Raw genomic sequence first — 13,503 nt, 5'->3', positions numbered from 1 at the left:
TAAAAATTATTTTGAAGCCACATATTTACTTTCCCAAAATGCTAGTGAAGTATATTTGACAAATAAAACGTCGTATGTGTATCATATACAACATAATGTGTGTGTGTGTGTGTGTTTATGTGTGCACTTGCATTGGCTTTAAATTGTATTTTTAATTTTACAAGTATGTATTGGTATTTTGCCTGCATTATGTCTATGCACCATGCTCTGGCCAGAGGGGCAAATACAGGGTGTTACATCCCCAGGAATTGGAGTTACAGATGGTTGTGGGATGCCCTGTGGGTGCTGAGACTTAAATCCTCATCATCCAGAAGAGCAATCTATATTCCTAGTCATTCAGCTATCTCTCCTGCCCTATAGAGAAATGTTAAAATCAGGCTAATTAGCATGTCCAAGTTCTTCTATATGTAGCATTTGAGTGCTAAGAATATTTAAAATCTATTTTGTTTGCACTGTCTTAAGTAAGCAGCACGTTATCAACTGTCATGACTGCAGTGTCATTTATCAGGTGCAATCAGAGTGACTTGAAAGGTGATTGACCTGAAAAGACACGAAAAGGACTGGGAAGAGCTGGTGGCAAGGCAAACATCAGAGATCATCTCATCCTGATAAGGGACCGGATCAGAACTTTATAGTTGGTATTTTGCAGCAGACATAGATCAACAATCAGTCCTTATCAAGATGATGTCCCAGTAGACAGGTACATAGGGGTGTTTTCTCATGGAAGCAATGGGCTCCCTGTCACAGAGTTCAAGATGGGGCGTGTTGGGTAGAAAGCCTCCCTCCAGTTATCTGGTCTTCTATACTTCTGATGCTATTGGTAGTTAGTTTTTGTGCAGGGTGACCCGCACTTGTAATCCCAGCACTCAGGGAAGCAAACAGCCTGATCTCTGTGAGTTCAAGGCCAGCCTGATCTACAAATTGAGTCTAGGACATCCAAGACTATATAGAGAAACCCGGTCTTAAAACAAAAACAAAAACAAAAGAAAGAAAACAAGGAATTCACCCAATTAATGTAAAAATTGTAGGGAGCTTTACTATTTTTGTTGTTGTTAGCTATGCTTAATTTAGAAAATAGATGTGATAAATCTTTGCCTTGAATACAGGACCTCCCACGTGTTCTTTTATAATTCTGTGGTGGTTGTCCTCTTTTAAACACCTATGTTGATTTTATGTGCACATTTTGTGTGTGTTTGTCATGTACGTGTGTGTGTGTGTGTGTGTGTCACACTCACCTACTCGTGGGAAGACACTCTACACATGGACTCCGCCAGCTTCTATTTCTGAGACAGGGTCTCGCACTGAACCTGAAGCACACTGGTTTTATCTAGCCTGGATGCTAGTCCATAATCCATCTGAACGCAGTTCCTCAGGCTTGTGTAACAAGTACTTTACCCAGCGAGCCACCTCCATAGCCTCATGTCCCTGTTCCTTTTGTTTGCTCATTTATTTGCTTTGGTTTGTTTGTTTGCTTGCTGCTGTTTGTTTGTTTCCGAGACAGGGTTTCTCTGTGTAACCCTGGCTGTCCTGGACTGGCTTTGTAGACTGGGCTGGGTTTGCATGCACAGAGATCTGCCTGCCTCTGCCTCCCAAGCGCTGAGATTAAAGGCGCAGGCGCGCGCACCATGCTGCCGCCGCCGCCGCCGCCGCCGCCGCCGCCGCCCCCAAGCCACCGCCGCCGCGCCGCAGCGCCCTGCGCCACCGCCTGTCCTTGTTCTTTTTTTAAAGCGGCACACTGAACAGAAACCTGCACGAAGCAAATTATACCAGAAGGGTAGCTCCATTTTCAATTTTAGTTAACTAAAGAGGAGAACAAGACAAAAAGATAAGAATTACCCCGACTGTAGAGCTTCCTTTTCTGAAAAGCTTTTGGTGGCTTGCCACTACTTTCCTCACAGAGAATGGAGAACCCAGCAAATACAATGAGGCTCCCTAGAGAATTCTGAGCTCCGCTAGGGGTAAGCCATTTTCCTGTTTCCCATAATTCCTTCATCCCAGTACATTTGCATATGCATATGCTGTCTTCCTCCTGCCTCTGCCTGGAGCACTTTGCTCCACTCTCTCACCTTTGCCTAGGACTTACCTGTTCAGTATTCAGGTCTGAATTCAGTGCGCCCTATAATCCCTTCTCCAGCGACGCTGTTCCTGATGGCTTCCATTTGATCGGCTCCTCTTGTTTTAAAGGAACCATAAATTCCTTCTCTTAGACAAAACAGCTGCAGCTTTACATTTGTTGGCTTTTGAGATCGTCTCATTAAAGCCACATATACCTTCCTTCATGCATAATCTTATCTCCACTGCCTCGTGCTGTGAGCACAGGGACTCTTCCAAATATCGATCTGATTAAGTTCCTGAGCCAGTTATTGGGGAAATGAGTCTTAAGAGACAGAACTTAGGATACAAGTCAAAAGCAGCAATTCAAATGTACAGAATCATCTCTCGTTATTTGCTTAGTTGACAAATATTTTTACATATCTTCATATTTTCCTAAGGCACCGTTACCCTCAAATATTAACAACTGGTAATAGTCAACAAATGATTTCTTCTAAAGGAACTTTACCATTGTTAAAATTTTCTTCCATCTCATTGCCCATTCTTATCACTGCCGTTCTTCAGAGAAGTCTTGCGAATCTCACCTAACTACCTACAGGACAGCGTTTCAACGTAGCTGCCGAGTTCACTGTTACACGTGTACAAATGTGGCCATGGCACTTCACTGCCTCCACGTGTATTTCTATTCTTAGTATCTAGGGATAAAATGTAAAAATGCTCACTGTTGGGCGTCGGACCAGGACAAGCAGCTAAGGTGCCTTTTAACCCAAGGTGGACTTAACTTCCATGTTTTCCCAGCATCCCTCCGTCCCTCTCAGCTGCAGGGCGTGGCTGGCATACCCTGACCTCTCCAGCCAAAGGGTGGGACTTCCTTTCTCCCAGAAGCTCTCCACTGTACGTTTAGGCATTTCCCCCTCCCCTCCGTCTTCCCCAGTCTCTCCCCCATCTTTCAGCATTTCCTTGTCCTCCCTAGCTCCGCTCCCTCTGGCTCCGCCTCCCGGCTCCCCCAAAGTTCCTTGGGACCGGTGAGCCCACCAGGATCTACTCCCAATGAACCTGCATATATGTACTTTAACTGGTATTGAATTAGCTCATTTCACCGGCGGAAAGAATGATAGCATATCACTCACAGTTTGGTCACAGTAAGTAGAGTTCCGGGGCTCATCTATTGCCCTTCCCACCTCCTTGCAACGTGCTCTGTCACATAGCTAACATTTCCTCTCTAGTACTTTTTTGTCCCTGGGCTCATTGTTCCTTCGGCACGAAGCAGCTTTTCCTCTATTTTCTGCCTGAAATCTTCTTTTCATTACTGAAGCCTGGCTCAAATATCACTTCCTCTTTGAAGCAGAGTAGTTGCTCATTCCTTACAACTTTAATTAGGTCTACTGCTAATGGGAACATTAATTTGTAATACACAAGCCTCCGCTCCACGAAGAATAGAGGGTGTTGCTCAATATGCACTGAGTGAGAGAATAAAATGAGCTGTGGAAAGTTAACAGAATATTCTAGAAAGAGTATGGACACAGGACTTGATAGAGGCTAGCTTCCTGTCAGTTTTTCTCTCTAATTTAATTTTAATTGAACAAAAATGTGATCGTTTTATTTAACTTACAGATTTGTGCCAGCCTGGTTTCTACTCTTTAAAGCTTTTAGAAACTGTTTTATCTCATGAACATAGGTACAAAACTGAAATAGAATTTTGGTAGGAATGTAGTTATACAACTAACCTGAAACAAAAAACAAAAATCAGGGCCGGGCGTGGTGGTACAGTACACGCCTTTAATCCCAGCATTTAGGGAGCAGAGTCAGGTGGAGTGGTGTGAGTTCGAGGCAAGCCTGATCTACAAAGCGAATCCAGGATAGCCAAGGCTACACAGAGAAATCCTATCTCAAAAAACCCAAAAACAAACAAACAAACAAACAAACAAACAAAACCAACCGAACAACAACAACAACAAAACCCCAAAACCAAAATATACAGACAAAAGGCAACAAACAAACCGTAAGAAGAGCCCATTTGTGGTAGAATAAATACACAATTCGCATGTCTAGACCTGACTTATGACAACGGATCCAGCCAATCCAGAAGTAGAGCTGCCAATAAAGATGAAAGCGAAAACATTCTGTTCCCAAAAGAAGTATTAACACACACACACACACACACACACACACACACACACACACACAATTTTTTTTTTGAGACATGGTCTCCTGTTGGTTAGGTTTGTTTCAAATTCCTAGGCTCCAGAGAAAAGCTTTCTTTCTAAGTTGGTGGAACTACAATAGACATGTTACCACCTCCCTGGTATGAATGAGTTATATATTTTTTAATTATTTAGGCATTTGTGTGTACGTATGCTTTCAGGCCTCTAAGGAATACTCACCTTGTTCTGGGCTCAAACTCAGGTTATCAGGCTTGAGGACAAAAGCCTTCACACTCGAAGCCATTTCAAAACGCCCAGTGGTTTTAAAATTATTCATATAGCAACTTTTAAAAAAAGAAGGAAGGGTGAAATTGATTTTCTGCATGATGTGCTATCTGGGAATGTACTTTTATCTATTCTGTGTCCTCATAATATAACATTGTATGTGTACATTTGGATGCTCAAATGTCTTACAATACTACAATTTCATCACCATGTATGACATATCCTATAACTGCACATTCTTATATAATTTTAGTTATATCTTCTATTAAGCCTGATGAATGTTATGTGTATTACATACATTGGGGGGGGGGCAGTATTTTTAGCAATGAAATTATCTGTTTTCAATTATTTGGTTATAAAGAAAGTTATGAGCCTAGTGCTCTTTTTATCATATTCAATTTTTTTTAATTTTATTTTTTGGTTTTTCAAGACAGGGTTTCTCTGTGTAGTCTTAGCTGTCCTAGACTCACTTTGTAGACCAGGCTGGCCTCAAACTCACAGTCATCCGCCTGCCTGTGTATCCCAAGTGCTGGGATTAAAGATGTGAGCTACCACACCCGGCCATCATATTCAATTTTTGAATCGTATGTCCTCTAAAGAAGAATCATTTAAGTGAGGAGTTGCTATAACATGCATTATTGCCTAATTGACAAATTTGTACTGTATTGTTCTTTTTCTTTAAAAAACAAAACAAAAGCAAAAGCCGAAATGCTCTTTAATCAAGAGAACAACGGAAGGGACAGAGTGTATGACTCTTTTTTTTTTTTAACTTTTATTTTTATTATTTTACGTATGAGTTCTCTATCTGCGTGTACACTTGCCTGCCAGAAGAGGGCATCAGATCCCAGTATAGATGGTTGGGACCCACCTTGTGGTTGCTGGGAAATGAACTCAGAACTCTGGAAGAGCAGAAAGTGCTCTTTAAACCGCTGAGCCATCTCTCCAGCCCATGTATGACTTTTGAAATGGCAACGTAAATGAAGATGGTAGGGGAACAATAACTGTACTGCTTTGAAATGTTCTAGCCAAAGATGTAATCTTCCTGTAAAATAAGCAGGGACCATGAGACGGCTCGGCATGTTAAGGCATTTTCTGCTAAGCTTGGCGTGCTGAATTCTAACCCCACGACTCACAAAGGTAGAAAGAGAGAGCTGACTCCTTAAAGTTGTCTTCTGACCTCCACGCACTCACTCACTACAGTATTTGGAGAGGTGCTCCCATAAGTAAACACAATAATAAAAGATGTAAACAGAGAGGGGAGAAACTGTCATGGTCATATGTGTGCCACTCCTTTCTTCTCTGTGCAGGGGATACTAAAGCTGTCAGATGGTAGATGGACCTGACACTGCATTCCACAATCTGAAATGGTCCCTGTAGATGGTTTTCTTTTTTTCTTTTCTTTTTTTTTTTTTAGTGTATGTGAAACTTGCTCAGACAAGTAGCAAATTTTTCATGTGTTCTTCCAACCTCAGCAAACCATTTATCAATTTGGGTTTTTTGTTTGTTTGTTTGTTTGTTTTGTTTTTTGGGTTTTTTGGATTGTAGAGACAGAGTTTCTCTTGTAGTCCTGACTGTCCTGGACTCGCTTTGGCGACCAGGCTGGCCTCGGACTCACAGAAATCCATGTGCCTCTGCCTCCCGAGTGGGGATTAAAGGTGTGTGACACCACGCCCGGCTCCATTTATCGGTTTGGATCAAAGGCACTTGTTTACAATGTACCTTATTATCTGAATTTTCTCTCTGCTAGAAACTGACTGGTTGCAATGACCTCTATCTCTAGAAGTTTCGTGCAGCTTGGCCAGTTTTGAACCAACTCTCCAGAAGCCTTAAGGAAAGAGATGGCTTTTCAGGTTTAAAGGTCCCAGTATAGAACTATCAATAAGCTCCAGAAACTGCCATCATTAGTGACATAAACCCCTCGTTTTTAATCCACCCTCCTTTTCTCTTTCCTGGTTACATCCAGAACTGTTATTTATGTTCCAGAGGCTTCATGGCAAATATCATATGACCCAGGTGAAACAGTGGATAAAAATAAGGTGATAATTGTCATAAACTCTGATTTTTAAGTTCATAGTTTCTTTTTGAAGATACATAGAGGATGTATGCTTTAATTGAACTCATTATTGCTATGATAGCTTCCATTTCCTTTAACATACTCAGGGTGATATTATGTCCTCTGCTGTATCCCAAGTGTTAAAGGCATTCCTACATGAGAAATTCGGTCCATAGATGGACAGCAAACTCGAACTAGAAATTTCCAGGCACCAGGGCATACTTCAATTACATAAATGCAAGTACTTCAATTACATGAATCCATCTTACGATCTAGCTTATGTGTGGATACTGGAAATGCATTACAAATAAAAATGCGTGGCGGTACTCACAAAGAGTATATTATAAGGGAAAGTAGGCATTTTGTGGTGGGGGGAAAGTAATGGTTAATTAATCATTTTCACTAATCTTAAAAAGAGAGTTGTGGTTCATAAACTAAAACTCTTTAGGAAAGGTCAACCAGCAAAAATTAGTTCAGAAAAAGAGTCACTAAGAAAGGTCTGAGAATTTGCAGCGATCCAGACATTTTAGCACTAGAAACAACACTAAGGACTTGATTCCTGAATAGTCTAAACTAGTCTAACTCCTGAAGTGGGAGGGTTTCTACTGATATATTTATCTTAGATTAAACAGCTCACACAAGAATTTAATGGAAGGATTCAATCAAACCCAGATCTGGCTATTAATTCCAAGAATATTTGATATGGTCCGACTTTGGTCTACACACCACTGTATTGCTGAAAATCCATATTGATGGTGAACGGAACCTTGGCTCTGTGAGGGATGTGTTTGTCCAGCAAGCATCGGGACTCGAGTTCCTACAGTGACTACTGTCGCAGCTCTGGGGATGTGGAGAGGAGACAGGTAGATCCCTAGAGCTTGCTGGCCCCCGCCAGTACAGCCATTTAGTGAGTTCCTGCTTTGGGGAGAGACCCTATCTAAAAAATAAGTTGGGGAAGCAATTGAGGAAGACAGTTGATGCCTGCACATATATGCTGTTGGCACTCACTGTCCTGCACTTCCACGCCGACACACCCATAATTTTATCCTTATCCCTCAATCTACAGTGACTCCGTTACCTACTTGTTACACATCACATGCTAGAATGTCTTCTTTTTTCACTGAAATTGGGGAGTAAGAAAAAGAATTATGTACTCTATGTATTAAGATATTAAATGTAAACACTATTTTTACACTTCACCGTGTGCTTTACGTACTTAGTTTACATTTTATACTAGGAAAACTTATAATGCCTATTTGGGGGGGTAAAACTTAAATCTATGATTTGTTTTCGTTGTGATCTAGTGACCACATAATTTATACCCTTAAGAGCCCAAGGGATCATGCATAATAAGTGGAATTGAAGCCAGTTCATTACATGTTTATAAGCACTTCCTAAGCATTAAGCACTTTAAATATATGCATGAATATCTGCACAATAGTGCTTGCAACTGTTGTGTGACAAAACTTTTCCTGGGGAGATGTAACTCTACTCACCCTAGATAGAACCCACAATAAAACAAAGTACAGAGACCACCAATATCCAGCTTGGTGCACCTATGGGTTTTTATTAGGTTTACCTACAGGGATGTGGTTGAGCAGTTATTTACAGGAGTAGAAATGACCAAAGGACAGCTGCATCACCAAGCCCCACCCCAGCCACCATAGGTGACAGCTCACAAAAGCTGGGAAACCGAGGACACACTGAACAGCCCATAGGCAGTTCAAAGCATCAGATAGTGTCCTTTCCAGGTGCCTCAGCTCCTTGGAATCTCTTCCAGGCAGCTGGTCTAGTCTCAGAGTCTTTGCAGCTCAGCTTTTCTTTCCTGACCTTCTTTCTCTCTGGGTTCCTGTTCTTGACTTCTGGCAGGGAGGGGCCTAATAAATCTGGGAGTAACCCATTTTTGTTCTGTTTTTATTTACCTCCCTGCTCTAGGAGCTTGCCTGCAGGATGGAATGGTTTAATTTCAGAGAAACTTGCTACACAATACAATGTCACCATTACTATTTCGTTTGAGGTAAGCCATTTGTCCGTACTGCGGTCATTATTTACACAAAGTAAGATAGGACGATCACCCTCACCAGTCCGGTTAATAGTGTCCTCCTTTAAAGATGAGGAAATTAAGCCACAAGATAGTTCAGGGACTGTTCAAGGCTACAGATCTGGGATCCAACCTGTGTTTCTGTAATCCCTCAAAGTGCATCCTTCCAACTGTGAGGCTTCCCTGCATAATGATGTGCTATGATAATTCTTTGTTATAATTCCAGTAGAAGCACATATGGACTAAGACATGAGGAAAAATACATCCGGTGTGCCAGTATTTACACTGCAAAGTTATCCTATCTGGTTGAAAGGTTAAAAAGGTAACTTGGCAAGTCCTAAGGCATTCTGGGTAGCTCCTAGGATGCGGGATAATTAAACACCTTTCAAAGCTGTGCTCTCAGCGTGGAAAAAGTCCCTAAGGACTTTGATTCAAATGACTGATTTCATGACAATGAAAGCCTCTCCGTGGAACAAGCTTCTTTTATGTGCAGCAGAGGAAATAGGCAGGCTAGCGTGAGCCCTTTTCGTAGGGCAGCGCGGGAAGCTAAAGATTGTCGGTGCTGATTTTTCCCTTAATCCCTGTTATTGGGTTTCTGGTTACCCGACCTTAGTATGGGCAAGTACAATATCATCTCTGTAACCTTTGTGTTGGTGGGTTTATCTTGATGAACCCTCGGTGCAAAGTGAGATGCCGCCTTCATCTCGTTTCCAGTGGTGCTAACTAGAAAAAGGGGACATGAAAAAAAGTTTGCGTTGAGCAGAAATAAGAAACGAAAGCGCCAACGGTGAGCCGAAAGAAGGTGTTTGAAGACAGGGGGCTTCCTAGGGAGCAGGTTAGCTAAAGAATAGCCTACAACCCCAGGACACCGGGAACAAAGAGCCGTGGCTAAAACCCTGATTATTTTCAAAAGGACAAAGTTTTTCTATTTGAACTTTACTAAAAAGTTTTTGTCGATTCATCCATCTGTTGAAGCTGCCCACCTGAATCTCCTGCATCAAAGATCTACATCGTTAAGAAAGCTAATCCTTGAACCCTTTAGAAGATACAGGGAGAGCTGGTGTCAGAGAGAAAAGGGGTGGGTAGTGTCACACACACACACACACACACACACGTGCATGCGTGCCCCTTCTTCACTGGGAACAGAGTAGAACAGGTGGTTTCTGGAGACCAAGCGACTCTGAAAGTATTGAAAAGGCTTCCTAGCCAGGAAGACAGGAGAAAGTGAAGGAGGAAGTTGTGAGACACAGCACGAATACCTTACAGCTGTTTATTAAGCGAACGGGAAGCGGCAGCTTGTGTGTCTAACGCGGGTCCTTCTGTGTTGCTGGAACCCCAGCCTGAGCAAGTGATAGAAATAGGATGAGATCTCGGTTCCTCCGCGTCCTCTCTGGGGACCTTGGTGTAGCTTCCTTAACCTGCCCGTACCCCACGCTTTTCCAAAGGAGAGGTACAACTTCCAGAACATGCTCCAAGCCCTGTTAATCCCTACCAGTATCTTTCCAGTCTTCTATTGAACTCTGAGCCAGCCAACGGTTAGATGCCTCATCTGTAAAGTGGGAACAGTAACGCTTAATGCTTCTCAGTCTAGAACTTTGGCCTGCACAGGAGAACAAACCATACAGGATTGATGATCTTCAGTGATTTATATCTTTTCAAGTGATGATGATAATAATGACCACTGAGTACTGTCATTTTAAAGATTAAGCAGCGCTGAAGGTCTCCAATTCATAACGTCCAGGTAATAAACACAATCAATGTTAGGGTTGCATTATCAATTAATTCTATGCAAAGTTTGTTGGAAGTATTAGTTTACTCCATATTTATTTTTATAAAGAAGACCAAGCTGGGCGTGGTGGCGCACACCTGTGATCCCAACACTCAGGGAGGAAGAGGCAGATGGATCGCTGTGAGTTGGAGGCCAGCCTAGTCTACAAAGTGAGCCCAGGATAGCAAAGGCTACACAGAGAAACCCTGTCTCGGAAAAAAAAAAAAAAGAAAAAAGAAAAATATATGTAAGCCACAGAAGACAACATATATTAACAATTTCCCATACTTTATGTCTTTCAATTTTCATAGCCATAGCTTCATGCTCTCCTCTGATCTCTTTGGCACCAGGCATGCTTGTGGTACACATACATGCAGGCAAACACTTGTATAAGGAAAATAAAATAAATCTAATATGTGTTTAAAAACACAGATGAGAAAGATGCTGGTGTCTTGGGGAGACATTTCTTGTTTATGATAAGAAGTAAAGCTAGAAATGAAGGTTGGTGCAGAGTTCAGAGATATCTTAATGCAAAGAAGGAAGAGAGAGAGAGAGAGAGAGAGAGAGAGAGAGAGAGAGAGAGAGAGAGAGAGAGGGAGGGAGGGAGGGAGGGAGAAAGAGAAGCATCTTAATGATGTTAAGATGTTTGTCCTATATTGCATATAGAAATTCACTTAAGGTTATTAAGTAGGAGGTAAATATGTGTGTTTGGGGCAGGTGAGGAAGCAGAGCTAGAGGTAGGGGAAGTGGGCAGATATGTTTTCAGAACAGGAACATTCCTGGCACAAAAGTGTTTGGGATTAAGGGAGAGGTGGCATTCCACTAGGAATACTTGCTTGACATCCTTTCCTCCAGCCCAAGTGGAAAGGATGAGGATGATGGTAACAGGGACAGAAGCTGAGGAGATTGCAGAGCAGACAAATGTTTTCCAAGTGTTCTCCTTAGGGTTTAGAGATCTCCTGGTGTGAAGAATAAGGTCAGAAAAGGAGGAAAAAAGTTGTGAGGTGGCCTCTAATACAGACAATTGACATGCATATATCTGTAGCCACAGGCATGAGAATAAGACATGGGTTGAGGGAGGGATAAGGCTTGCTGGAAAGGTCGGATGCTGTGACCTTGAAGAAGCGCAATATTAAACAGGCAGATAGATGAGACATGGGCAGCACAATCAATAGCTCCATCAGGCAGAGAGTGGAGAGCAAGCACATGAACCTCATTGGTTCTAGGGTACACATATGAGACAGAGATCAGTAAAAACAGAACGGAGGATCAGCTGCCTTAGCGTTAAAGAGAAGAGAGAGGAGTCTCTGCAGAAGGAAGAAAGGGACAGTTGAGAAGTACCTCTTGGGTCATGAAAATGAGGTTCAGCAGTTAGCAATCTTGGGAAGCTTCGCCAGAGGTCACAGCTGGATTGTAGGGTCGGTCGGGTGAGAAAGCAGCGTGAGTGGCATCATTTCATGTGAATGTACACAACTCCCCACTCTGGTCTTCTTACAAAACCAGACTCTGTGGCGCTGAACTCAGGTGAGACGAGTTGACTTGACACCTCCTGTTTCAGTGAGGGCTATGACCGTGTTCACGAGTTTACAGGATGTGACTGCTGCCCGTTCCTCTTCCCTTAGCCTCCTCACAGGTGCTTTTTATGTGCCTGATGAGTCTCACTTTCTGACCAAGATGTGTTTGGGAAGGTGAGCGTCTCAAAAGCTAGCGAGCAGACGCTGCTGTTCCAAGGAGCAGTCCCACACTCTTAAGGTGTGTCCCTAACTTAAATTTGGTGGCTTTTGTTCTGACAGTATTCTCTTTTATTTGTGTGTGGATAAAAATACCTCAATCCTTTCAGGAAAAGGGCTTTCTAAAAAACAGAAAGTCAAAAAGCACATACACATGAACACACAGACACACATCTATGTATGTATGGATGTATAGGAAAATCATAAGGACTTCTAGCATTTTGCCCTGAATAACTCAGGGGACATGAGACATTAGCAGAGCATTAATGGGACCTTTTGCCTTTTATTCTGTCTGATCCTGTACTTAAGTTTTCAATTAGCGTATATCTGGGTATTATTTCAACACTTTAAAAAAATGTGTATGTGCACGTGATTGAACACGGGTACCTTGAAGGAGAGAAGTATATGTCAGATATATTTCTTTTTTTTTTTTTAAGATTTATTTATTTATTATTATGTATACAGTGCTCTGGCTGCATGTACACCTGCAGGCCAGAAGAGGGCATCAGATCTCATTATAGATGGCTGTGCACCATCATGTGGTTGCTGGGAATTGAACTCAGGACCTCTGGAGGAGCAGTCAATGCCCTTAATATCTGAGCCATCTCTCCAGCCCCCTATCAGATATATTTCTATATTGGTGTGTGTGTGTGTGTGTGTGTGTGTGTGTGTGTGTGTGTGTGTGTGTGTGTGTGTGTGTCTCAGGAATCTCTAACTTAATCTGGAGCTCACCATTTCAGCTAGAAAGCTTCTGGGGTCCACCTGCCTCTGCTCCCCTATGCTGGAGTTACAGGAGTGTGCCACCACATATAGCCTTTATAAAGTGGTACCAGGGGAGACCTGAACTTGCAGCCTGAGCCTTGCAGAACAAACATTTTGCCAGTCACTCCTTCTCCCCAGCCCAACTTGTGAAACTCTTTAGAACATACAGTATCGCTTTATGTGAGAGGCTACTCTCCCCTGGCACCACCACACATATCTTCTCACAGCATACAACGGAGAATTAATAGCACGCTGACTCTAAACGTGATTTTTCCTTAGTCTTATCCATTAAGCCTATAGGTGAATGGAAGACTATGAGAGGGGTAAACAAGGGCAAAATAGTAGGGGACAGAAATATCGAGAAGAGCCTTTGGTGCTCGTTTCAAGGCACCCAGATGGTGCAGTATGCTTGAGTTTGAATCATGGTCCAACTGCATCTGACACATTTCACTCCACCTAGCGTACGGGATGCTGGGTAGGTGAGGCCTAAGCATTCATAAAGAGCACTTCTGGTGGTTCAAACATGTATACCAGCAACCAAAACATCCCTGCAAACCCAAAACGGTACTTGCTTGGGATTCTGGGACCTGAATTTTAGTCCTCATACTCTCTGTGTGGTTTGAACAGAATGCTTTTTAGGATTTCTCTCTCTCTCTCTCTTTTTTTTT

General features: G+C 42.4%; 1 long non-coding RNA gene across 1 annotated transcript in view; it reads left to right on the top strand.

The window, feature by feature from the left end:
- Window positions 1–2,925: 2,925 nt before the first annotated feature.
- The window catches only part of LOC311605309, a 169,674-nt gene continuing 159,096 nt past the window's right edge, over window positions 2,926–13,503 (top strand). The window contains exons 1-2 of the long non-coding RNA XR_014781892.1: window positions 2,926–3,194; window positions 8,470–8,551. This is a non-coding gene — a long non-coding RNA (uncharacterized lncRNA). The remainder of the gene's footprint in view (window positions 3,195–8,469; window positions 8,552–13,503) is intronic.

Source organism: Acomys minous, assembly GCF_964271855.1.
Source record: "Acomys minous genome assembly, chromosome: 9".
NCBI classification, from domain to species: Eukaryota; Metazoa; Chordata; class Mammalia; order Rodentia; family Muridae; genus Acomys; species Acomys minous.
Note: the sequence above shows the minus strand (reverse complement) of the source record. Positions and strands in the feature narration are given on the sequence as shown.